The following is a 27,795-nucleotide window of genomic DNA, read 5'->3' as shown; positions in this document are numbered from 1 at the left end:
CCTGTTACTTCTGGCCGTGCATTTTGATTTTGTGAATGAGTATGCTTAGACAAAAGAATATAACTAATCAAGTATATACCTTTTGAACAGCTTTATGTTGTCTCGAAATAAAAAATGACACCAGAACTGCAGAGGTAACAACCCCTCTGAAAGACTGAGTTGGAAATGGCAGCAGAGAATAAGCGAAATCTGGGACTCCTTCACTCTAGGCATTCAGTAAGGTAAAACATAACAGAGTTTTGCTCTGACTGCACATATTTGAAGCTTCATGGTATGAGAGATGTGGTTTGGGTTGCTTTTCAAGGAGCAGAAAGTCAATGGGGTTCTGGTCATGGCGGGGACTAACAAACCAAGTAGGGATCAATTACAATTTAAACAGATAAGTGAGAACTACATGATCTTAGCTGCTGCATCATACTGAGTGTTTTGTGTCTATATTGCCTGTTGCAGTTTTATTGTTCTAATGCTTCATATTTGTGTAGTTTGAAGGTTGTTGTGTATGTGACTATATTCATTCCCTTCTGGAACATAGGCCAAGATATGCAAAGTGATTGTTTATTTTGAGCACCTCCATTTTTTAAGGGTCAAAACCTGAGCAGTTTTGGAATAGGGTGCCTTGAAAGGAGTGCAGAACGTGTGTCCTCTAAAACTAAGTTGTCTGTGTGGTGTGTCAACATGACACAGAAAAACAAAAGAAGAAAAAATAGATGCAATCAAAATCCTTGTTCACTCTTCATCATCTCAGTGTCTGATCTTTGGTTTGTTGGATCAAGGTGAGCAGATTTGGGTACTGCTGTGCTGGAACTTGGAATGTGTACCTGGCTGTGGTCCAGGCTAAAGGAAGCAAAGTTGAATGGTGACATCTCCCTGCCTCTCTACCTCTCTTTCTTAACCTCCTAATTACTGTAGAGCTTTACCTAAGGTTTAGATGTGGTCTTCTGGTAAGATGGTGGTGAGATCAGTGCTGACTGTACCATATGTGGAAGAGGTGTAATAGCTACAGAATATATATTATAAAGCATGCATAACCTATGTATTCCATTTGTGTCTATTGTGTGGGTGAATCCACCCAATGCAAGAGTAGCAAGAGGACACACTTTCTAAAAGGACAGCATGAGCATGGGTGTTGTCAGGATAGTTGGCTTAGAGTTAACTTTCCCCTCAATTTTTTCATGCAAATACAAAGAAGTACAGTTTGTGTTGCTGAAGAAACTTAATGTAAAAGAAATACTTGTGTTGAATTAAAAAAAAGTCCTGGAATCATTTGTATAGGTTCTGGCTTTTTGATTGCCTATTTTTAGAACAAGATGTCAGCTGATACAGCTCCTTTAAAAATGCGCTTTGGATTCAAGGAAAAAAAAAGAGTAAGCTGTGAAGTCTTAATTGTTAGAAGTAAGACAATAGCTTAAAAACAGACTGAAAAGCTTGGTCTGACAGCTGGAGGGAGGGATACTTTATTAATAGTTGCAAGGAATGGGTGTATAGGGCCTGGAAAAGGCAGTAGAGGATATAAAAAGAAACCTTGTAAGATGAAACCATTGCCAAAACCCCTCACTGAACAATTTGTGAAAGAGCCTGCATCGTATAAACATCAAGATAATACGTCGTGAACTGATAAACAGTCTCTGACCAATTTGCCTCACTTAAAGCAAAGGGGCACCAGCCCAGCTCTGCTGTGGCATACGGTTTGACTGGCTGGAGATGAGCACACGTGGCTCACTGGTCAGCAGTCTGATTTCATGACTTGAAGTTTCTGTCTGGCAAGCCACAGATGATGGTTGTGGAGACTGGAGAGGGCACTTGCGGAATAATCAGCACACATCTGTATTTTATAATCTGATAAGTCCCCCAAACGTCCTTGCAACCAATAGCCAAGCTGCTCTGTTATTATGACTTGGGACATATAACTTCAAATACTCATTTCCTGGAGGAGGTGGCAGGAAAGATCCCTCTCTACAGAGATTTCACATAACTGCAATCTCCCCAAAGCAAATCCCTACTTAAAGCATAACTGCATCTTTTTTGTGGCCAGGAGCAGACTGCATGGGAAATAATGGGACTGCAAAATCCCCCTTGTTGCTCCAGCCCCAGCTGCAGAATCAGTCTGCTCTGAGACTGCCTGGATGCCAAACAGTGCAGTGTCCCATTTTAGACTATGACTGGCTGTTTATGACAGATCCAGACCACTGCAGTTTTCTAGTTATTTTGTAAAATAAGTCCTTAATTGTCAATAACCCCCAGAAGTTGGGAAAGCCTTGGGAACAGAAGGGCTGCAGTACTAGGGAAGTTTTTATTTCATTTGGAAGCATATATCCATAAAATTTTAGCACAGACTCCCTGTCTCATGCCATGGTGACTCTGTGTGAGATATGACATTGTTCTTCTCTCTTTAATCGCAAGAGCTCAGGAGGTTGGGGGGAGCAGAAATGAAAGCAAAACTCTAAGCCTGATTTTTAGCATTATACAATTTTAACCCAAGTTACATCTGCAAATTATAATCCCTCTTTTCAGGTTTGTCCTTTCCATGTGGGTCAATGGCAACTTAATGCCTGGTACATCAAATCCAGAAACTTACTGAGACTGTCAATATACCTGGCAGCATCACATGGTGCAGATGACGCTTATTTTGACCATAGTACATGGCAAATGTATTCTCAGGATCAATCTTTTCTGTGAGCATGATATTGGAGTGGCTTCCCTTCTCTACAGCTTCCCTCAATTGCAAGTGTGTTGCACTGATAGGAAGTGTTATTTGTCTTCACCTTAGTTTTAACCATGTTATTAGGTTTGTTTATGTGTTGTTTTGGTTTTTCTAAAAGATTGTTTTCCTTTTTCAGTGGTGGTCTTAGCTAGCTTCACTGAGGTTGATGGGAATCTTTTCTCCTGCTACTCTGCAGCAGATGTCCTTTCTAAAGTGTTTCTTTTCTTCCTGTATACTCTACAAAACGGGTTTTGCCTTTAATACCTATTGTTTGTTTGCAAGGGGAACTGGCAAGGTAGGTATTTTCTTGCAGCTTTTCCTGCACAACCTTTTTTCTTCACCTTCTTGCCTTCTCTGGGTGGCACCCGTAACATGAGCAGCAGAGCTGCCAGTTACGTTGTTCAGCTTTACTTTGGGTGGCATAAGCAATTAGCTAGTTAGAAGACCAGCTCTGCATTCATGTGGTATTTCTATGGTTATAAGTGAAGTAAAAATGCAAAGGTTGCTTGTGGCACTGATAAGCAGAATTGGTATTGCTAAGATGGGAGAGAAATTGCATTTCCATGAGATGGTTGGGATTTAGTCTGCTGGATTCTTTCCTTTCCCATACAAGAGAAATGTCTATAGGGCTATATATTTTATATACTGTGTAGGAATTTGTCCAGCCTAATCATAAAAGAAAGTTGATTGCATCTGCATTCATCGATAACTTCCAGGCTGAAAATCCATTATGGTAGACTTTGTAGAATATGATCAGAAGGAAAGGAAAAGACAAATTCTCTTTGTTGCAACCCCTGATAAGATATATACCCACAGTTTTCTTATCAAAGCCATGCTGGCACATGACAGAAGGAGAGAGAACACCCCTCCTAATTGTGTACAATTATTTCTGTTGGCACAGCCTGAAATCTGGTTGGATTGGCTCCCTCTGCTCAGGTATGCTTTTAGTGATAAAGGGCTTGCATTCATACATCCTACCCATGAAGGCTAATTCATAATTTGATTCCATGTTTCAACTGCTCCACACTGAAATATGCCCATCAGAATTTACAGTTTGATCCCAGGGAGGCCTTCCTTACACTTTTCTAAATGATGAAAAGTTGATGTTAGAAATGTTGCTTGCTGTGCATCAGATTCAGAGAAAATATCAGGTACATTAATGGAAACAATTCAACCTTCTTTGTTCTTTTTACTCAGTTTAGGTTTAAAGTGTGTTGAGCATCCTGGCTATATGAGAACATGTTATTGCTGCTGTACATTATTACTGTTATAATCCAGGAGGAACACATCCTTTCAGGACCCACTCCTTATTTAGTAGATTATCCTTATTTAGTAGATTACAAAAAAAATTAAAATATGAGAGGACACATGAGGCTGAAACTGTAGTCCATCTGTAGGGAGGCTTCTTGCTGCTGTAGGAGAGGCATGGTGATGCTGTGCTTTGTGAAACAGCAGGACTATTGCTTCCAGTGAATGAGAACGCTCCCAGTATGTGAGGGCCCACACCCTGATTTTTTTGAGGTAGGAAACTCTTAAAATAAAGTTATCTCCCTGTTTTCCTTTCCTGGCCTTTTTACTACTTTTAGACATCAGTTGCCTTTGAGAGTCTCATTTATGGTTATAGTTAGGAAAAAATGCGACTGGTTTGGGTACCCTACCTAATTAGCTTAACTGAGCACCTACAATACTTGCTGTTGTCCCTCTTCTTCAAAGCTAGACTATGATTAACAAAAACTTGTGAGTGGTTTAATACGTTATTATTTTTTGTTTGTTTTTTAAACTCTTTTCTCTTACAGTATTGCAACCTGTGCAGCTTCCTTGGACTTTGTTTCTTTAAACACTATGCAGAATAAAAAATAATTTTACTCCTTACTTGGACTTTGAACCCTTTGAAATGAAATCAAGTGAGTTTCCCTGTACTGAGCTGGTTAGAATCTTTAGAGCTTCTACTGTTTTCTTGTGTAGGGAGTGCCACAGCTGATTAAAATAGATTTGATCTTTTGTCTAGTTCTCTAGATCAGCAGGTTAATTTGTGATTTTGGACCCACATCAGTATCACAAAGTTGTAAGGTATCACTGCACGCTTCCATAGGAAAAAATTGTAATTACACTGGATTTAGGCAGGGTTTGTAAATCCTAGTAATTAATTTAGAATATTGCGAAGTGAGAGTCCATGAGTGCAGCTAGGCTATTAACCCTCCTCAAATCTACAGAAACAGAGAAAATAGAAAAATACAAAGTACCAACAATTGTCTCCAAAACCAGGGCTAAATACGATGACATAAATGCAAATATATATAAATATATACGTATATATGCAGTTCTGTACATGTTCTCCATCAACTCTGACCTCAGTTTTTTGTTACTAATATGCATGCCCTATCCTACATACTTACACATGTGATAAACATATGATAAAAATTAGATACAGACCAAAATGTCTCACAGAATTTGTCATCCGAATGACAAGATTTATCCCATATGAATGCCTACAGTGTGGTAACTTAAGTTCATTCTCATCGGATAAATTAAGTTCATTCATGTCCTAATAAGTGGTAGCTGCCTAGGAAGCCCTCTAAGCTTTCCATAACCAGACGTGCCACTAGTAATCTTTCCAAAATGTGATGTCAATGGAGCTGCAGCTGGTTAAAGGGCTATGCAGGGCAAAAAGTGGTATTAGTGGCTAATAAAGGCTAATTCTTTTGCAAGCAAAATTAGCTCGCTTCACTGGCTTGTTATGACTTGAAGTGTCTGGCCGTTGAACTATGCATCTGACTCATTTGTTGCTCTCAAAGAGATCACACCCTGACTGACAGCTGTACTGGACTGGAAAAAAGTAGCCCAAATGAGTGAGAACAAGAGGACTTCAGTTTGTGTGACTTTAGGACAGTAGCAATCCATGGAAACAACCTTAATAAGAAAAAGAGATGAACCCAACAAAGAATGTGTGTGGCTCAGGGCACTAATTTTCCTTAAATAACTGGTTCCTAATGCAGAACTTTGTTGCTCACAGATGCTGCCTTCCACTCACGTTACATACGACTACTTAAAAGACACAAATGTCCAGTAACTGGTTACAACAACCCTAAATAATCACTGGAAACTTAACTTCCAGCACATCCCAGATGCTGGGATACTCTAAAGTGATTTTAACAGCACCAGAATAGCCTAAACTCTGTGGATGTGTATTTATTTTTACTCACTGATGTTTTGGGGTAAATGCCACATCAGAGTGTTTTTATTATCAAGTTCCTGTTCCTGCACAATGCAGCTGTACCTATTCTAAACTCCTTCATCAAAGGCGACCATTTCCTTTTTTTCTTAATCTCAGATCAGTTTACTGAGAGCAGTTGTCCCTGACTTCCTTAAGCTTGCCCTGCATAAAAGCTTTCTTAAAATCTTCCCTACATCCTTTCTTTCCTTAGCACATACTTAGAAATATGTGTGTTCATATAAACTTGGACACATGCACGTGCCCACGCATGTTTTCATCAGTTTCTGCTTCAGTCCTGCAGCCTTGTGCATGGTCAGACTGGGAAAGAACTCATGGAAAATGTTACTGCCAAAGAGTAGTGAAACTCTCACTTCCTTCTGTACTTCAAAATGATTTTGATGCCTTCTTTATTTATGAGATGTTTCAAATTTCTTAACTCTGTGATAATACTACACAGACAAATGTGCACTAAGGTTAAGGCTGATTATTTTTTCACTATGGTGTTGTCTTTGGAGGTGATTTGAGACTCACTGTTAATACAGGTCACCCAGAGTGAGAGGTTGGTGGTGTTGCCTTTTGTGCAATTAAATGCTTGAGTGTTGTTCCTGGATTGAGAGTTCATAGAAACCACATGGAAATATTAGTTTATGTTGTTAAGTAAATTCTGGGTCCTAAACTTTTTTTTCATTATGAAACAGTATTTGAGTTAAAGGAAGACTTTGGACTAATGAATGAGTGAGTTTGGCTTCTGTAGCATGCCTGTAACATTGCTTTCATTGCACCAGAGACCCCTGTGAAGTTTTGCCTTCAGTGTTCTGGTAGAGGGTGGAACTGGAAAGGGAAATCTCTCAAGAAAAGACCCATAGGTCCAACTCATCACTGCAAAAATGACAAACTAGGACTTACACAGAAATATGATACTTGAAATTGGACTTTTGCATCTGTATTGTTTTGTTCCTTGTGGAGGTTTTTTAGGATTAGCCATAGTTAGATATAGCCTGGATGCCCAGCCCTGTGAAAGGCTGAGACGTGGTGAGAGACAGTAATATAAATGATCTTTGCTTACTGAGGATCTCAGGAAATCATGCATGATGAAACTCCCTGTATTTTCTTTTCACACCAAAAGGGGTTTTTCTCATGCAGAAAAAAAATAATAAAGTAAAGGCCCTTTGATCCAGGCATAAAGATATACTCAAGAATTGTGTAGAGGGGAGTCTAACTTATGGTAACTTTTCTTTTATTGAAAAAGATAATGAGAAATTATAGAAGAGAGGTCTGGTAACAACCGAGATGGTAGAGAGGGGAACTGGAGCTCATATTGGACCCAGAACAAAACTACCAAGTCAGGAATGCATTTGCAGAGATAACTTGCTCGCCAGGGTACGTGAGAGATTGGTGCCGAAGAGTTCCCCTCTGCTTAGGTGCCACCACAGTTGAAATGGAAGGAATATGTCAACGTTGCTGACCATCCTTCAGCTGCAGTGACAGCCACATTTCCTCTGAATCTCAGTTATAGAAATGTTAGTATCATATATTACCAGCAAAGACTTGTAGAAAAGCTCTAAAGCTATCTTGGCCTGAATGGAAAGTCAGAATAGTCTGTTTCTTGCTGGATCAGACAGTTCCTCTGTAAGGAAACAAAGAAATAGCGAAATAATGTAGGACATGCTGACTTCTTGCTCCCATTAGCTTTTACCAGTGTTCTTCAGTGTTCTCTCAGTTTGTAGCCTCTAGTAGAATAAATCTCAATACTGAGTCCAATACAAGGAGTGGTAGGCTGAGATGCTTTTCATCTTTTTCACATTATGGTCTACACTGTGGCCAGAGTTGTCACTTGTCCCTTTCCTTTGCCTGCTGAGGAAATTCAGCTCTATATGAATGTTCTTGATTATGTTCTACTGTTTTCACTCTACCTCCATGGTTGCAGTTCTTCTTGGTACCCTCTTATCAAAAGCAAAAGGCTGCTCAAACATTTTTTTTGCTTCTTCAATCTTCCTAGTTTCTCCTACTGTAAATGAACTGCACATCTGAAATTTATGTTTATGCTTTTCTGTCTTTAGGGTCTGTGAAACTGGTTTTGTGCAAAAAATAATACCATGCTACAGCAACAGCCAGCAGTGGTGTGGTTGCTGCAGTGCTAAGTTAGTAACATAGGCAGAGCTGAAGCATTTCTGCTTCTGTACTTTCAGCTCTTTCTCAGAGCTCGTTTCCTGATTTGTCTTGTTAGCAGTGATTTGCTTTGTACTCTGAGTGCAATTGCTCTGTTGGTAAGAGTTAGAGCAACTAGATCTCCATTTTTCCCTAGCATGGGCAAACCAGCAGTAATGACCCCCTGTCCCCGGTGTTTCCTTGGCAAACTTCCCAGAAAAATGTGTACTTAATTGTAATTTGCTTTCTGTGGTCAGCAGCAATAGCTCATCTTTTAGTAGCTCAACAGCATCTCTATATTTAACTCTGTGTGTGTCTAAGGCCTCACCTGATCTCATACAGACTAACTCTGTATTTCAATTAAGTTGACTGTATGCAACAGAGATAATCACATTTATTGTATATACAGTTAATTCCTCTTTCATTTGCTACTTCATCTGCTTGTTAGGACTTCAAAAGAAACAAGCAAAAAAACCCTCTTGCCCCTGCACTTTCTTTTGCAAAAATAATATAATTTTCTGGGAAAGGCTTCCTCTGTGCACCTAGTATATCTTACTAAAGCTGGTTTTGAATTTTAGGCAGACAAGAAATTGTCTGTCAAAATGCTTCAAAAGAAACCACAAAATGAGCAGGCCATGAATCCAGGAGTGTCACAAGAGTGGGAATATGAGACCTGCAGATATGTAATATGAGTCTTTTAGTCTAACCTCCTCTATTTCCACCCTGGTGCTAAATATACTGCTGACGTCCTTGCAAGAAAACAAATGCACTGAGCATGGAAGGGCAATGGGCACCATTAGTTTTGGGTTAGTTTCATTTCTGTAAATTTCCTGGCTAATACATGAAAAAGAAACACCAAATTCCTGTAATTGTATTTTTGACTATGGTGGTGAAGTTTGGCAATTAGCAGATCATCTTAATAAAAAGTTTAATATTAAATCTAACATTTCGGTTACAAATATATTTTTAATATAAGTAAAACTGATAACTTTCAATCCAGGTACATATCATGCTCTCCAGGAACTCCTGTTCTGGCTTAAGAAAAGTCAAATTTGCATCTGAAGTGCATTAATAACTGCTGTCAAGTAAGAAGGTTGTATTAAAATATCTAACTTGCCTGTAGCATTTGCATCAGATATGTCAGCAATACTTTGTTAGCCACTGTTGTACTGTATTTCATGCAGGAGACAGATAACCAACCCTGTGTGTCCTGGAATGAGCCTTTCCTGTTGATCAGGTGGGTTTTTTTCCTACCTCTAGCCTCAGGGAATGTAAGGAAAAAAGTGATATTGTGGAAAAAAGCAAAGAAAGTTGACTTCAAATTAAATTAAAAACTCAAGTCAGCTAGGTTTTTTTTTTTTTTTTTGTGTGTGTGTAAAAGTAGGATGTTGATATTGAAATATTATTATCCAGCTTTTCCAGATTTTGTCTTTCACCTATCCCCATCTTTCCTGTCCAGTTTTATTATCATGTTTAGTCATCCCCAAACTGAATTTTTGGGGAAGTATGTAATTTGCCACTTGGTACTCTTAGCACTGTCAATGGAGAACAGAAAACCCATCCAGTTTTGTAAATGACACCTCTTAAGGAAATTGCAGCAGCTTCTGAAATATTCTGTGTTAATGACAGGAATTCTCGTTTTGAAGTTTTATATGTAGCTATGCTTTGTTTTGTAAGAGCTAACTAGGAATGGTTTCTGAAAAAAACATTGATTTAGCTTTGCAGCAAGCTTTTCAGGATCTCTTTCAGAATCTCTTTCTGTTACCATTCAATGAATAGTTCAGGTCTCTTTTTCTAACTTTTATTTCAATGTTCTAGTTACTCCATTGTTAAATGAAGTGTTTAATGAGTTTTAAAATATTAAATATTGGACACAAGGTGCTTATGAAACCGTGTAGGTTTTTTTAATATGATTTATTTTAATGTGTTTTGTATAAACAGTAAGTTCCATTAAATAACTATTAATGTCTCACAAATGAGTAATACCTTTTTTAGTTTCTTATTATAAGAGTTTACATGCTGCCCCAATGCATGTGGATTCCTAATATCTGAATCTGATGCAAATCACAGGGCTGTGGACTGGCATGTTCCACATATCAGACATGGTGGGCCATGGCTTGTGCGTGGGAGCATCCCACATCAGATTTAGCATTGCTGTGCCCCTTTCTCTTCAGAGGCACAGTCTCCAGTGACAGCAAAAGGACCACAGCATCAGCTTTCCAGGGGAGCATCTTTCTCCCTGGCCTCTGTGGGGGACAGTTGCCCCTCTTCAGAATCCCCCCAGGATACTGTCACCTCTAAGGGGATTACAGAGCTATGTACTCACTATCTGTTGAGTTGGGATCCCAGCTACAGGGTGAGGAAGTAACGGTGCCCCGGAGATGCACGTGAGCAGCACCACTGTGAAATCATGGGGAGGTGATGGTGACTTAGAATTCTAAGTCTTCCATGTGTTACACCAGGTGGGCTCTATAAAGTTTGTGAAGTGCTACTTTTTGGTGATTTTTCCATTCTAGGACCTACAGTGACCCTATTGGTGGCTGACTCCAGAGAGACATCTCATGATTCTGAGTTGAGTTTCTCCATCTCCAGAATCAGGGGTAAGGATCAAAGTATTTGAGATACTGGGATGAAAAATACCATGGTTATTATGATTATACTGCTTGCTGTAAACATCAGAAAGGGAGATACTCTTTTCTTACATTTAGAAAGAATCAAATGCCATGAAGCTAATGGAATTGTAACAATAGCATGAGGAATGCTGTTAAAATACCAGCATGACATGGCTTGAGTTAGAAGTATTATATTTTTTGCCACATGTTAGGAACCACTAACCCTGGTGGCTACTGTAACTGATTAAAAATTGTATGGGAATCTGTTTTCAATATCTGTGATTTAAAAATATCATGGAATGTAACACTGGAAAAGAAAATATATTTCCTGAAGTCTGCCTCAATGCCATTTCTTCACTGTCTAATTTCTGTTGTTCTTCTGTTTTTTTTATTTCCTTCTTTGTTTTTCTCTGGTTTTTTTGGTTGTTTTTTAATTATTATTTTATACACCGTTTCATCATTTCCCCAAGAACTGACATTTATCAGATGTCACATGCTGAAAATCACCCATGTAGTTATAAAAGTTTTGGTTATTTTCAGAGAGAATATTAAGCATTTCAAGGAGAAGAATCTGTTCATCTTTCTGATTTCTGTAGTATAAAATAGTAAGGAAACTTGAAGTGTTTTCTCTGTGATTCTATTGTGTCTATTGATCTTTTTTCCTTCAATATTTGAACATTACAGCTGAAAGGTTTGGTTAAACAAGTTAGATTTTTTACAGTTTCTATGATCTATACTTGAAGTGCATTAAACACTTAAAGTTCAGCCTAACTAAGCTGGAATGGACACTTTAAAATAAGAATTATCTTCCATTTTGTAATAAGGAAAACTGTAGGGCTACAAATATCATCATGGTCACTTCTTCATAAACAAGTCAAACAGCTTTAACTCATAGATAGTAACATTTCTGTCCTGTGGTCTTGAAAACTCAGTGAGAAGATTTTCCCATGCCACAGAGAAGAATAGGATATCAGTTCTGAGTCCAATTTTTAGCTCAGACACAGATTTCTTCTGTGGCTTAGAACAAGTTATTTCTTCGTCATATGTTTTATCTTTAGCAGATATATAAAACCTCTGAGGTGGATGTGCTTGCAAAATGCTTTAAAGCAGTGAGGTGAAAGTTTAAAAGTTCTTTAAAAGAAGTTTCTGTGAAATCTCAGCCTGATTCTGCAGTTGTCAGTGAAAGTTTTACCATAAACTTAAATGGTCAGAGTTAGGTTCTCTTAAAATCACATCTATGAAGTTCTTTGTGAATTGAAAGTATTGTCAGCAATTTATTTCATTTACATTAGTGACTTTATGTAGGTATTTGTATTAACAAGGCTTCTAGTCTCCCTGACACTTCATTCAAATTAGAATTTGATTCTCCTGAGCTGTACTAGGCAGCATTCAGGAAATTAATTAATTGGCTTAATTGTTTTTCTTTCACCTACCTAAAAACATACATACTGTCATCCTCAAATCATATCAAAAAAGCTGCTCATGCCTGAAATGTCACCATATTTAACTGACTTGGTCTAAAGGTGGCAAGGTCCTGTCTTCCCGAACCTCAAAAAGCACTGAGAGTACTCCCTTTGCTTAATAAGGGATTCTGGCCTTAGAACTGTCATTGCCCTTAAATGTGATATCGAAGTAGGAGCGAGTCTGTAGGCTGTGACTCAGTAGGACTTGAAGTTTGGCTATCCTGTCTCAAGAGCACTTTAAGCCTCCCAGCAAGGTGTCCTGCTCAGAAAGTGAGGAACAGCATGGTGTACTAGCACCCATGTCTGCTGCTGCAATGGATGCTGACAGATTGTCCCAGGACCTGACAGGTTCAGCATTTACATATCTATGTACCGGTGGTGAGCTGATTATCTTCTCCTGCTATTTGATCCTGGATCTCCCATACATCTGTTGGCTTTCTAAGGCATGTAGTGAACACATTGTTGCTTTGCAAGGCTCAGGGGGATAGCTGGTACTGCCAGAGGTTTGGCCACCTCAATGCAGATAGTCCTTAGTTGCTTCTTTAAGGTCACTGTGATTAACTTTTGTTTTCATTGAAGCCTGTGCTTCAACGTTCTGGTACTGGCTGAACCTGATACTACCCGAATGGTAACAGGCAGCAGCAGCAGCCCAGAAGCGTGAGGTCTCCTGCTGCAGTGCTAGCTGTTGTAATGGCCATGCAAGTATTTTTTGTAGGAATGATTTCAAAGCGGCATTCCTCTAGACTGCACATTAATGCAGTTATGCCTGAGAGGATGGTTCAGTCAGAGAGCAGGCTTTTCTGTCTGCTTCTTTCAAGGACTGCAGTTACATGTTCCAGGTAGCAAACATAGGTATGTGGTATCCTACAGTTATGATCCACTGGGAGGTGCAAATCTAAATGCAAAAATAGGTATCCTAGTAGGTCCAAACTTTTCTCAGTGTCAGATGGTATCTAGTGGCTCTTCAACATGGAAGCAATGTTGCCAAGTGATTTGTGGTAATGTTTAGCAGCAAATTATTGAGTAGACAGATGGAGGCACAGCAAATTGTTGTTTTCTCAAGAAAACTTGCAAGTGCAGTATTCTGATTTGGGAAATTTTGTCCTCAGTGTCAGGAAAACAATTCTCCTAGATGGACTTGGCATCTTAAAATTGCTATCATTTTAGTAATGTTATTTTGGACATCAGAACTTCAAAACCTGAAATGATGTAAGGTGTTGGAATAAGTGTGTATACAGAGTTTGGTCTTTGTGGCTTCACAGAATTACTCAGACTTCCTTTATTTAAAAAAGGAACCACATTTCTCATGTTCTAAAAGTGACAGTCCTACAATGAAAAGAAGAACTAAATGTTCCTTGAACACACTGATCCAGATGCATATGCAGCAGTTAAAGGGCTCACAGCTCAGAGGAAATGGCATAGTGGCTAAAAGGCAAACAAGGTCAGCTCTGAGGTAGTTGTGAGTTTTCTGCTTAGTGGCCATAACACTCCTACTCTAAAACAACTTATTTAATTGTCACTACAAGGGATGAATGGCCAGATGAAGCAGTTCTTTTATAATTGGATTTGGCTGAGTTACTTTACGTGGTTGGAACTGAACTAGAGAAATGGTCAAAAATATTTGAATGGTCTTGGCACATTTGGTAGTGTGTAACTACTGACAAAATGTAAATGATTACATGGTAACTAGAAAGATTCTTGCCAGGTTAGTAGTGTGAGAATGCCTTGGCAAATTAGATTAATGTTTGCATGGAACAGACTCTGGTACAGCTCCCAGTAGTCATATGAGAATGTGATGTGTCCGAAAGCTTGAGCAAACACAGTCGGAACTAAGTGCTGATCCTGTTAATAGAAAAGACTCCCAGAGTCATACTATCCTGATCCATCTTTCCTTGTGTGTTTGTGCATCCTGTTGTCTGACCCATGAAGCTGCAATGACCAGTCACTTACAGTGAGTTGTTCAAAGACAGGATAAACAGGTGTTTAGAGGAATTGCCAAAAGCTATCAGATACTTACTACTTTTGATTTAATGATGATTTTGTGAAAATCCAACCCACAGCTAGGTCTACCGAAAGGCTTCTGTGTTCTAATGCACCTAATGGAATTTATCCAGAAAAGATGTACTATACTGCGCCAAGGACCATGACTAGACACCTTGGAAGGGAATGTACAAAACTCTGCACATACTGTGGAAGAAACTGTTAGCAAGTGGGAATTGTTTGGAGGAAAGATAGGACTTAGATCACTTCACTTTTCTCTACATTCAGGATGCAGTTCAGCCCCCTTTATCCCAAGGTCCTCAGCCATGAACTGTTAATGAGTGATGCAGCTTGAAGCTACTTGGCTAACAATCTGCTGTAGTTTTCTAATGCAGAAAAGCTTCCCAAAACATTTAAGCCAGTTTTGGACCCCCCATCAGCTCCTAAAAGTATCTCCTTTTCAAAAGTAGTAATTCACAGCCTGCTGTCCTTTTCTTACTTTGTCTTTACTCTCTAAAATAAATCTCTCCTTCCTTGACTTTACTGTAGTGGTTACAGGGACACCAGCCTCCCAATTCAGTGGGATTAATACTGATGCTGATCTACTATTTAATTTCTTTGTTGATTAGAATTAGTCTCTCCAACTGTTGTCTCAAAAATCAATGTAATTCTCTTCACAGCAATGATATTTTTCAGCTCTGCAAACTCTTAAATTTTCTAGCATGATGAAAGGTCCACACAGTCAGCTAGTGTAACAATTTATACAACATAATCCTTGGAAATATACATAATGAGAAGTGAAAACTTTAGTCTTTTTTATGGTCATTTATGGTCATGTCCTGTAGTACTGTAATTGGTTTTAGATATTTGTTTTTAAAAAGTTGTCTAAATCTTGAGCTCTGTAAGAAAAGGGATGGTAGGGTTGCAAAATAAGGCCCACGGTATGATGCTGAATTGAGATTACTTCAATTGTGTTAATTCCAGGAAGTTTAAAGTGGCCTCTTATTTTCTGCAATAAGAAGTAAAAGAAAAAGAGAAAATATTGGATTATTCTCATTACTTAAGAATGCAAACAAGCAAGCAAACAAGAAAGAAGCAGCTTTAAGCATTGTGAGGGAAAAATTAGAATTATATATCAGGGGAAAGTTTATAAACATAAGAACTCATAGCCAAGGAAACCAGCTGCCAAATGAAGCTTTGGAATCAGCACCACTGAAGATATTCAGGGCTCAGCTAGACATCCATCTATCAGAAAAGGATAAAGAAATCAGTCCAGCCACAATGTAGAGATAATACAACAGAGTTGCCTGCCAAATTTCTACCCCAAATAATGTATGATTCAGTTGGAATGGAAAAGAAAAACATTTTTGCTTGCTAGATCTTTCACTGATATAATCTTAAAAGCACAAATTCTTCTGCCTTTTAAAAAATATTGCTAGCAAATTTTTTAAAATTTTATTTATTGTTACCAGATTATGTAGGTTTTGCTGTAGTTTCAGACACATTGATCCTAGCTCAGATGTTGTAATTTTTTTAAAAACTAAAAAATATATATTTACAATTAAAAAAAATCTTTGAATGAAAAATTGTTGCACAACATCTTTTTTCGTAGGAATATTTTGGATGTTGTCAGATCACTCATACCAAGCCTGAGGAAAGACTGTCAGTAAGATATTTATTTTTTGCATGCTTAATTAGAGGTATGAAGAATGGTAAGACTGGAGGGCTAGGGTAATAAGGTTATAAAGGTATGGTTAGCTTTTTACCTCTATGTCACAACAACAACAAATACAGGCCAAGAGAGATGTTTCCCATTCATTACTTCCGAGTTACTGTTCAGATCGGTGGTAATGACCTACTTCTAGTGGGTAGGCAGGCTACACTCATACAGTAGAGTTCAAGACTGAATTGAGCTGGCAGGCTAAGACTACTGGTTATCAAGGCCTGGGGCTCAGATTTTTAAGGGTATATTAACATTCAAGTAGTTGCCTATTGCAGTTTTGAGGAGTCTGAAAGCAGCCACCTTGAGCTGAAGTAAGTGGAGTTAAGGTATCTAAGCTCTTTACAGAAAGCTAAGTATACATTTAACTGCAACACTGAACACCTGTAAAATTGCAGCCTAGCAACCTCAAAAAGTTTTCAGTGAAACTCTGATTCACCTCTTTTCCATGAAGCCTCCCTAAGCCTCTGATTTCCCCATTGTTTATCCCAGCACATGCTGTAAAAGAGAAGATGGATGACCATTAGCTTTTAAGTACACTGCTGCAAACATAGTGTCCTTTCACGGCAATGCCTTCCAAAGCATCAGTCATATCAGAGAGACCAGGTTAGCACAGAGATGAAGCAGATACAATTTTAAAGAGGCTATTTCAGAAATGGAATTACCCTTAAATAACAAATGAATTTTCAGATCGAGCACTGAATTTTTAAGGAAATTTAACACATATAATTTAGTATTTTCAAGCCATCCATACCTTGAATTCCCTAATTTGTACTGTAAAAATTAGTGCTAGTTTCTAAGACATGGTAGAGAGTAGATCAAGGCTAATTCTTTGCAAAAATAAGTCTGCCACATTATCACTCTGCATTATGAAAATGTGTCACATGATGGAAGGGAAGTATGAATATCTTCTATCTGATGTATACAACTGAAAAGGGAAAACACAGAGTGAAATCATCAAGCCACATTAGCCAAAGAGAACAGATAAGTAAGGGTATAGCACTGGAATGATAAACAATCAAGCAGAGATTACACCTCTGTGTGGAACTGTGTGTGCTTTTTAGACGTGAAAACTAAAATGTTGACAGTAGAAAATTTAAAAAATCTAACACTCTTTATCACAGAAAATGTTCAAAATACCATAAGGATAGAGTAGTAAACATTAATGTATATATAAAAAAATGCTGCTCTGCAAATGACACAACTTAGTAGCAAGGACATTAACTGCCACTGGACTCCGATTGGGCTCATGTACACGTGTGCATTTTGTGCCCTTACGCCCAGCTTCTTGCCACAGCTCTGATAGTGTCACCAACTGTGTGCCACAGCTCTCACTGCTGCCCTACCAGCCTGGCCTGGCATCCAGCACACCTTTCTCAACAAACACAGGAAGCAGGTCATGCATGTGCTGCTTATCACCTCTATCTTCCCTTTTGAACATTTCTGTGAAACCACATGTGCTCAACTTTGTAAATATGGACATCAGATAAAACGCGAGAAAGTCTTACCATCGAAAGATCTTTACTTTGAATGTGGCAGAGTCTCTATTTTCCTTGTTCCTTCCTCCTCCACCATGACAACAGGAACAGTGCACCATTTCCTCTGAAGAGGCTCATTACTGCTCTCAGTAGCTAACATTTACTCAGATTTTCAGTGTATATGCACTTTCAGCTGCACAAAATATGGGACTTACCCGTACATTTTAAGTCACTGAAATAGGACATTTTGGTAGAGGAAACAGTCAAATCAGGTTACCACAAAATGGGAACTTTTATAGTTGACTGTTCAGGCAGTGCTGCTGATTGCTGAGCTAGCTCTTAGTAAGAATGTGCAAGTTGTGCTATTTTTACTTGCTATTCGTCTAGCACTGGACTTGTTTGAAATAATTTCTTTATTCTTGCATATACAGGTGTATATCTAGCAACAAGAATTTAGAGGAATTTTCTGTAGCTAATAGAATTCTTATGACTTTCATTGAGGAGGAAGAGAGAAAAACTTGCTGAAGGAAGCTTTGAATGGACTCTAGAAGAAAGATCCAAATCCATTGGACAGTCCCCTCAAAATACTCACATCTTTGTCTGTGAAAAGCAACCTTTGTTACCTTTGTCATGCCACTTCATGACTTCTTGTTAACTTTTTGTACTTTGCCCACTCATCTAATTCAGTGGGTTTTATTCCCTGTTTTTCAGCCACTATCCTTCCCCAGTTTTCACTCTTTGCAGTTTGCACAGACACCATCTGGCTTCACCCCCCGCATTTCCTAGACAAGGGCAATCTAGTTAGCCTTGTGAAATCCAAACCCCAGGCAAAAAAAAAAAAAAACCTGTACAAAACTTCTACAAGACAGGCTTTGTCACTTCTCTGTGAGGGGCAAGTACATTACCCATAGCAACTGTTAGAACAGAAATCACATCTAAAGCAGTAAGTTATCTTCTCACCAACCTACTCTATTCCCCAAACTTTTCCTTTCGATTTACTAGAATTACTGCAAGTCTTTTCTGGTCAAGAGAAAGTTTGACCAGAGTGTCTGTAATTACAGAACTTCAGAACACCATGTAAGAAACTGTCTATAAAATGCTTGGAATAAAGTAGATTAAGAACAGATTTGCTAAAGAAATTAGGAAGTCATTCCAGTGTTCTGTTCTAAATAACATAGTGAAAATAAATCTCTGAGGCAAGATTCTGGACAAAGACATTCCTTTGAAAAGAGACCACAAGATTCCTGGTCTTCTTAATGGAGAAAACAGAAAATTAGTCTTGGTTTGGGACTCTCAAAATGCTGATCCTTTTGAGCAATGTGGACGAGTACAGAGTATTGTCCGATGTATTCATCCTTGAGCAGAAATAAACCAATTTTCTGTGTGCTCTGACTGTCTCAGAGACGCTGGAAAAAAAGGTAAAAAAAAGAAAAAAAAGAACTCCCTTTCCTTTTTATGTTTGCTGTCTTACAAAGTTTCTAAAGGAATTTATTTGGATGAGGAATTTTGATCTGTATATCTATTTTCCCCTGAGAAATTATGATCTAGTTGCACAGTCCAGTGGTTTCGAACTAGATATTCTTTTATTTCAGACTTTGCAACTCTAAAGTCAACAGGGAACTACACGTATATAGGTGCAATTCCCTAATATTGGCCACAGAGTGAGGATTGAGGTGAGTTTGCTGCAACAACACACCCACTCTAATTTCTAAACTATAAAGACTTGATTTCTATGTTTCATTGTTTGTTCTATTCTGTTGTCTCTCCTGATTTAACAGTCACTCCTATGTGTCTTCAGAGGAAGAATGCATATCACAGTCCCGCTCTGACAGCGTAGGCTCAGTGAAATGAAGAAGAACAAGTATTCTATTGTTGTGCACCATGGAAAGGTAAAAATATAATCAACACCTTTCTGTACTTGGCAGTCAGAGGACTGGAAGGGAGTGTGTATGTGATGATGGTTGGGTACCAGTGATATAAGATACTTTCAGTCTTGTTAAATGCCCCATGAAAAGCAGCATATGTTGCTGTCTGCTCTCAGTATGACTGAGGTTGTATGACACTTAAATGATACAAGACTGTCATGTAAGAACTAAGTAGCATATTAGGTGTCCTATTTTTGTTTTACAGTGTTCCCCAGTGAAAACCACAATTTCACTTTGGTTTGATGATCACATCCTGGTGGCATTGGTACGTTTACATTTTGACATATCAGAAGAGTAGAAGTAGACTGGCTACTGTTAGTAGGGAGCAGTGTCTAATATTAATTATTTAGAATTTTGCAGTCTAGAACTGGATTTTGCTTTCTTCTAAAATGGCAACTTTTTCACTCCACACTGTGCAGAGAAAAGTCTTGCCAGTGGAAATTCTTATAGTGGTTATTTATAAACATTCTTAGAAGGGTGGCTTTTAAAGGATGTGAGATGTAAATTAGCAATCTCTTTTTAACCGCAGTGGATGCACAGGTTCCTTTTGAGTTCTAATGAAGCAGTTTGGAGCTGGAGTCTACAACGTGTTTGAAGTAATTTTGATGTTACTTTTGCACGTTTCCAAGATACCTAAGATGTGGCTAATAATAATAGCAGGCTTTGTCTGTTTCTCTCAGCATGTGGCATGAAAGTATGTGGTCACAGAGCTATGCATTATTTACATGGTGTCTACATGTCATCAAGTGGTATGGCAGAGAGCCAGCTTGAATCACTTCTGATTTTAAATACAGGACACTGAATAATAATGCTGTGTCACACTTGAGGACACTGGAATCTGGCAAATCAGCAGTAGCTCAACATGTCAAGCTCATTTGAGTTGCTTTCTCCCTCCTTGAATGATCATAGAATCAAAATCAAGATACAAGGATACTGTTTAAAGTTGGCATTTTTTTATTTCCCCCCTGAAGCAGAAGACTGTGCCCAGAAAAGAGACACACTCTGATTGCTTACTACAAAGATGTGCCATGAGGTCACTGCCCTCATGCAGGAATGTCTGCTCCTGAGAATGGGCAACCACTGTATGGTGCATATTTGCCAATAATCCTGTTGTCTCTGTAAGTGGTAAATCTGTTTGGTAGGACTACTTTCATTCATTAGTTTTTTGAAGAATCTATTGCAACAGATCCACCACCTCAAATAGTAAGTGTATTTTTTAAGAGGCAATCCCATTATTTAGAATGGGTGCTTTAAGGGTTTGAGGTCTCACAAGGAAATCTAGGAGTGCTGTTCTCAGCCATTGTTCTGCACCAGCTCTAATTTCTGTATCACCCATAGAGATGGCTCACCTTGCCAGCTGGTAGAAAACCAATTCAGTGAAATAAAAACATGAATAGTTTTCTCTTGGTTTAGTAATCCAGTTGGGTTTACCAAGGAGCCATGTGAAAATCAGAGAAAGTAGAAGGGAAGGAATAGGCCTGTATGTCAAGGCAAAAAGGATGCAGAGAGAAGTGAAGGGAGTAGAACTGTTAGATGAATTTAACCATACTGTGAAAGCTCACCTTAGAATGGTTAATGGACAGGGAAGAAGCTGTTAGAAGATTAAAAGGAGCACCCAAAATACTGGGATTCATTTTGCCTCATCACCATAATACTCTTTTTATGAAACTAGAGCTATATATACTCATAAAAACATTTTGCTTTTTTTCTTTTAAAGGATAATACAACAATTGGAGTCTGTGCTATGAGTTCTTTCAAGTTAAATGCTTAGTTCAACATTCCACTTCCATTTCCTGGCAGAAAATGTTTTATATGAAAGCAACTTCAACCTTTGAGAAGGGTTCATTTACTGTTATGTTTGGTATCAGCTTTCCAAAAAATGCAGTCTGCATTTGCTGTGTTATAGGTTCTGGTTTTAATATTGTTTTAGAAAAAAAAGTTTTATGGCATAATTCCGAAATAAAATATTGCAACAGAATTTTCTCTATATGTGAATTCACCTCATGCGCGAGTGGTTTAAAGTCAGTTTGATCACTTAAAGCCCAAGCTATCCTTGAACCAGCTGGTAACAAATAACACATTTAACTCTCAGTCACATGAAACTGTTAAGTTGCCTTTTTATAGACAACTACAGCCCTACTGCTTCTGAAGCACAAGGGAATATCATAAGGACTTGGAAAGAATTGAACACCTACCATATGCACATAAAGAAGGGTAATAAAGATGAAAGGCCAGAACTGAGCTTTAATTTCTATTTTTCTGCTTTTGATTTATCAGTTGCTTCTGCATTGCTGCAATTTTCTTTGGCCTAAAATTAGGGAGAAGATGCTTGAATTGCTTGGTTTGATCAAATCAATCAAACTTAGGCTTCCCACTCACTCAGTGTAACAGAGACAAAATGGAAAAGTACATTCTTGGTTTCTTTACAGCTTTATTGTACATTAATTTCTGAAGTGTTGACTGCTGTAACAGTCCGCTGCAGCGGGCAGTTCCTGGCCACGGGTCACTGTTATGGAGTTGCTGTAGTGATGGTGATATGGACATTGAATAGGTAGAGCTGTATCAAGTTGACTCTGTACTAGAACTAGGGCTCACTAGTTGGGTGCAGGGCCATAAAAACATAGTTGAGCCTCTTTTGGGACCTTAGTAGCTTCTCTGCGTAGTGCTGCAGGACTATCTCAGCTGTCAGGTTTTCTCAGGAGTCACTGCACTGTGGTCCATTGCCATGTATGGATGTATTCTGGGAATTATCCTCCACGGGGCTTCTGCGTTAATAACCACCTCTAACAGAAGAAAAAGGACCTTCAGACAGGTCTGGCCATGAGTGAGACAATAAGGTTAATCCTCTGTGCTGTTGAGCCTCAGCTTCTAATAAAGAACTCAGAACTTGTACGGGTAAAGCTTCAAAGTAAGTACAGATTTACAGAGGGAGGGCAGATAAGAGCGTTGTAGCCCACCCATTAAGACCACCTGGTTTTAATATATGGTAGCAGTCAGCCTTTGTGCTATGCACTCTTTCCATATCCTAACCCTTTTCCAGGGAGTAAGATCTCCAAGAATGCTGCTGGCAATGTACTTGTCAAAGTTGGGTGCACTGCAGGGTCTGTCTGTCAGTCATATGTAACAGTTTTTATCACCCCTTGAACTGCAGTAGCTAAATCTGATGATCAAGCAGAACCTTAGTAAAACAACATTTATAATATTTAATATCTGATGATGAATGCATGTCCAGTGCTTTGAAAATGGAAAGGTCTGCAAAAATGCAGACTATTATTTTATCTGGAAACGTGTTCCTTTTTTGTGCATGTGCAGGAGTTCTCATGCCTTTTCTGCTATGAGTCCGTATGGGAATAATTTCATTGTGAGAAGAAGGCTTCCATTCTATCCTGAAAAAGAGCTGCATGGAAATCACAGAAAGCTGCAGAAGAAAGTATCAGTCATTGTTTGAAAGCATTGTGGCCTATGGAGATGGAAACCAGAACATGGATTTGCCTCCAAATTTTATAAGCTTCTAGAAATACAAATGATGAGAAACAAATGCAAAAAGTTCACAAAAGTAGTGGTTGCTTAAAAAAAGAATAAAATCTTAAAGCCTTGTTGCTTTTATGGTGAACAGACCTGGTGAGAAGGATATCAGTTGTCTCAAATATCATCGTTTAAACAGGCAGTGTTATTGTCAGTATTTTTTGGTTGCCACCTAGATTAGTGTAACACTCCTCAGTGGCTAACAAAGAAATTATCAGCCACTGGAACAAATTATGAAGAGGAACAGTGAGCTTACCATTTCTTGAAGTCTGCAAACTGAGAGTGGATGGTATGCTTCAGCAAACAGTGGAGACACAGCTGGGTGAAATTATATGGTTGTACTACAGAGAAGATAATATGAAATATTCTATGTCATCTTTTCTATCTTTAAGAGCTATAGTCTATAGTTTCACAAATACCATTACAAAGAACTCCTGAGAAGTAGTGATAACCATAGCACCAATCTGAATCCATCTCCTGATTTGGGATATATTATGTCAAAGTATTAAAAAAAATTACACTCTAATGTTTCTACATTTTTCTGTCATTACAAGTCATATTACTAGTATAATTTTACAATATTAGAAATCCATTTTTGAGGACCAAAGAGACACTTCTTCTTCCCCAGAGAACTCGCTGTACTTCAGTTCATGATGGAGTGTATAGATAAATAAGCACATATACTGCTGCTTCCCTACGTGATCTATTTCTGTAAAATCTGAACTCAGTAAGCTAGATTCACTCAGTGGAATAAAAGGAAATCCATGGAGGAAATTCTAGGATACTTCTCATTATTGTAGGCCATTTCTAAGCTAAACTTCAATATTCTTCTCCTTGCAGTTGATCTAGCACACTGCTTAAATAAGATTTTTTTTTCCCCAGTTGAGAACAGCTATTCCATTTTCCCCCCTCCAGATTTCAAGTGTTTTGGGATGTTGGGCACTGTAGAAACTTAAATCTAGTGGGACAGTTGAAAGCTTGGTAAAGCTGTGCCTGACTGAACAGCTGGACATGAGAAGAAATAGTCCTTCAGTGTCAAGTGGGTTTGGCAGCATGGCTAGGACAGCATAGTTGGGATGTCCTAACTAATCCTAGAAGATCTGAAAAAACATCATGGTATAGCTTTTCAACTATTGCAGGGAAAACTGATGATTTTGTGTCCGGAATGGATATGCATAATTGCAGAGGGAGCTTTTTTAAGGTTTAGGTTGTAGCCAATGGCTAGTTACCCTTGTTTCTGTGAGTGTCTAAAGTCCTTTAGTGGCTAATTTCTTCTACATACGTATGTTGTACCTCAATAAATATCTCAACTGTCCCTCAGCTGGAGGGCTGCCTGGGAGACATACTTTAGCCAGTGTGTCAACCAGATACAATGATGGGAGCAAAGTATAAGTGAATCCAGAGGAAATTTGATAGGTTATCATATGGAGGCATTCAGATTGCTTTATCAAGCAGTCTTTCCTGGTCTTAAGTTTCATAAATTTATTACCTGCAGTGATTCAAATAAGTTCAAATTTCTCTTGCTACTGTATTTTGTGCTTTTTTGAAAAGATGATTGGAAAAGATGGATGCTGAAAAAGAAGAGTGGCCTCTGATTGCTCTTAGGCTTTTCAAATATATTATCCTTTAAAAAACCTCCACAACCTAGTTTGCTGTAATAGTTTCAGCATCAACAGTCGTTAATCTATGTACCATGCAATGGCCATAGTAAAATATAGGTGTGTATGTTTAATAGTTTGATTTCATGAACCTACAAGAACAATTTGGGGTTGTTTTGGTTGAAGGAACTCCTCCATTTTAGTTCCCTAGAGTCTAGCTATGTGGCTCTCTTCTAAAAAGTGTAATAATATACATAAAATTATGAAGTCTCTAAACATTTGAAAGGTTGGAGAACTAGACTGTGTTTCCATTCATCAGGGGGGTTCTCAAAAGTAATTTTTGAGCCACACAACAAGGAAACTGGGAAGAGCTTGAACTGTTCTCTTTGCTATGTGGATATAGAGAAAATAGCTTTCTTGTCCCACGAGGATTCTGTTGATTTTGAAATTTTAGGCTTGGCAAGGGACTCAGTGAATATATGAGTGACTTAAGAAACAAACAAACGTATTTCATTTTAATGCTGACCTCTTTTTTTCTTTTTCTAACCTTTTAATATAAACTAAATTAAGTTTCGACAGGAGGAGATGCTTTTAGCCACAAAGCCAAGACTTTTTGTTTTAAAAATGTTGAAATGGCATATTTCTAGAGTTTCAAAACCTATTTTTTACCATTTTTTTTTTTTGAGGACAGGAAACTGTTCTGGGAATAATTTCAATTTTGATGAATTGTCGGTTATGACCATATCTCCTCTAGGAAAGCCCTGTCCTCACTCCCAACTCTAAAACCAGGCTTCCGATACTTTCCAGAAGTCTAAGCTATGATCACCTTAGTTACCTCACTGATGCATTTGAATGAGACATAGATTTTGGGCAACTGTCTTTATCCACTGGCGTAATAAGTTATAACAAATAATCTAGGGTCCATCTGGAGACTGATTAACATTGTCTCTGGAATAAAGATGTCTTCATTGCTAGACAGCTGAAGAGAAATACATGGTCTCCATTGCAGTGTGTCTGTATATCCTGAGGAGGATATCTTATGAGGATCACTCTTCTGAACTGGAGGAATTAACAGTGATCTCTACAAAGCATCAGCTCTTCTCTGTAGTCCCAGAGAGGAACAGTGCTTCATGATGAATCTTTTTTCAAGTAACAGTTTTGAAAGTTGCATTCTATTATTCTTCCAGCCTCAGAAACCAGAGACCTTTTCTGTGTTCTGTGCCAAGACCCTCCTTCCACCCATATTGCAAACTGGCAATGCACAAAGTGCAGCTAGTGGAATAGCCCATTAGCCAAATATATTACCAAAATTAAATGCCCTACTCCTGTACTAATCTTCATTTTAATAAAGCATTCTGAATCTCATCCCTTGCTGTCTGCGCTAATTAGTCTTTTTCTAACCAGTTCATTTTGCATTGTTTCGAATCTCAAATTTGAAGCATAACACCAGTGTTATTTTTGGATTCACTGAGCATCAGTGCATTGTAGAAGATCAATGGAGAGATTTTGGCAGAGGTGTAGAGAGCAACAGGGGCTTATGGTGCTGCCCTTTGCACTTGGAGTTGAGGCAGAAGTGGAGGCTTGTGGCAGGGGGCAGGTCTGTGCTCCATTTTCTGTTTGGTAGAAGCAGCTTGCATTTGAAGGCACAGGAGATTTTTTTTCCCTGCACCTCTTGAGCACTGTGAAAATTACTAACTGCCCTTTCATTTTGAAACTGAAAAGGAAGGACTTCAACTTTTGGTTCTGCTGCTAAAATTTGTTTAAGGCACATCTTGTTTCTGAATCCTGATGATAATTTGATTTTTCTGATTGTGTGTTTGGAGCATCTGCAGATTCAGGAAAATTTCAGCAGCTACTAGCTGACATCAGTTTTACTGTCTTTCTTCATGACTATGGAATAAGTATTTCTCTATAAAAAGAAGAATGCTTCTTGTGCACACTTATTTGGCAATTAAAAAAAGGCAATTATTTGAAGACTAATGGTAATGGCATTTAACTGCATTGTCTGCTTGGCCTGACTACAGCTAACTCCTGGCAATGTCTTGAATCTACAGCTACATAAAATGAGTAATAGGTGTCATAGAAACCTTGTCGAAAATAATATTGTCTCTGAACGTCAAATAAACTGTCATAAGCCTAGTCTTAGTACTAAACTTTTATTCTGATCATATATATGTCTTGTATTCTCACTGTTGGTTCAGAAGTAGGTTTGATTTGTTGCAACCTTATCCTGTCATTGCCTTACTTAAATAGTACATTAAATGTTGTATAAATGCTTATGCATGAATGTTGTCAATAGATAACATACATCCTAAAAATTGAAATAAAATCATCTAATGGCTTGGATTGGAAGGGATCTTAAAGATTATCTAGTTGTATTGTAGAATACAATTAAATGACATTATAAATTCAGAAGTCATATAATGTTTTGTAATGTTGATTTAAATACCAGCCAGAAGAAGGGGCAGTGCTAAAAAATAGTGTGACTAGTTAGATTTAATTCTTTATTAGGATAAAACAGAAGCATTGGATTCCAAATAACTTTATATTGGCTACATTCACTAAGAAATTATGCTCCTGACTGTTTCAGAAATTTGAGCAATCTTATATATATAGGACAAGCTGAATACAAGACCCTTCTGTTAGGAAATTATATACTTAATACTTGAAGACAGACCCCTTTGGCAGCATGTCTTCTGCACTTCCACACTCAGCTCTGTAGTTATCCAAACAAAGATACCTACTAGTATCTTAGATTGGTCCTAACCTGACTTCATCATACCTCAGATCCTGCCTTCATCTTAAATTCTTGCAGGGCAGCTTAGCAGTTTGAGTGAAGAAACCTGTTGTTCGTAATGCAGCTATGAAGGGCAGCATTTCATACTGACTCACAAGAAGAGAAGATTTATTACGTACTTAGGAGATGTCACTTCTATGCATATTTTGGAAAACTGAGGGGAAATAATTGACCTTCCCCCTGAAGTAAAGAAATTTGACAGCTGCAAATGGAACAGGCTGAAGCCATTTTGGAGATGGATGTTGAAGTTGTACAGCATTGATGGGATTGTTTAATAAGTATTCTCTCTTTTTCTTTCATTACATGAGGTTTTGCTTTTCTTGGATCACACAGATTATTGTAAAAATGTAACAAGCTACTATTCTGAATATGCCAAATAAGAAACAGATGGATCTCTTTAAAGAATAGTCTATCACTAATATTAATGGGATCTCATGTTGAGGAACCAGGCATCTCCCTTTCCTCACACCAGTCTTCTTGGCCCAGACAAAGAGGCTCTTCTAGCAATGACTTGCACATGGCAAAGAAGAGGAAGGAAGTTTTGGTAGCTACAGAATAAAGCATGGTTTCTCTCCTCACCTCTCCTCTCCCCTCCTCTCCTCTCCTCTCCTCTCCTCTCCTCTCCTCTCCTCTC

General features: G+C 38.3%; 1 long non-coding RNA gene across 1 annotated transcript in view; it reads left to right on the top strand.

The window, feature by feature from the left end:
• The window catches only part of LOC108495739, a 180,272-nt gene that overhangs the window by 21,417 nt on the left and 131,060 nt on the right, over positions 1-27,795 (top strand). Inside the window, exons 2-5 of the long non-coding RNA XR_001874220.1 lie at positions 10,580-10,663; positions 18,909-18,989; positions 19,095-19,205; positions 19,447-19,506. This is a non-coding gene — a long non-coding RNA (uncharacterized LOC108495739). The remainder of the gene's footprint in view (positions 1-10,579; positions 10,664-18,908; positions 18,990-19,094; positions 19,206-19,446; positions 19,507-27,795) is intronic.

This window comes from Lepidothrix coronata, unplaced genomic scaffold (assembly GCF_001604755.1).
Source record: "Lepidothrix coronata isolate B3197 unplaced genomic scaffold, Lepidothrix_coronata-1.0 Scaffold33, whole genome shotgun sequence".
NCBI lineage: Eukaryota > Metazoa > Chordata > Aves > Passeriformes > Pipridae > Lepidothrix > Lepidothrix coronata.
Note: the sequence above shows the minus strand (reverse complement) of the source record. Positions and strands in the feature narration are given on the sequence as shown.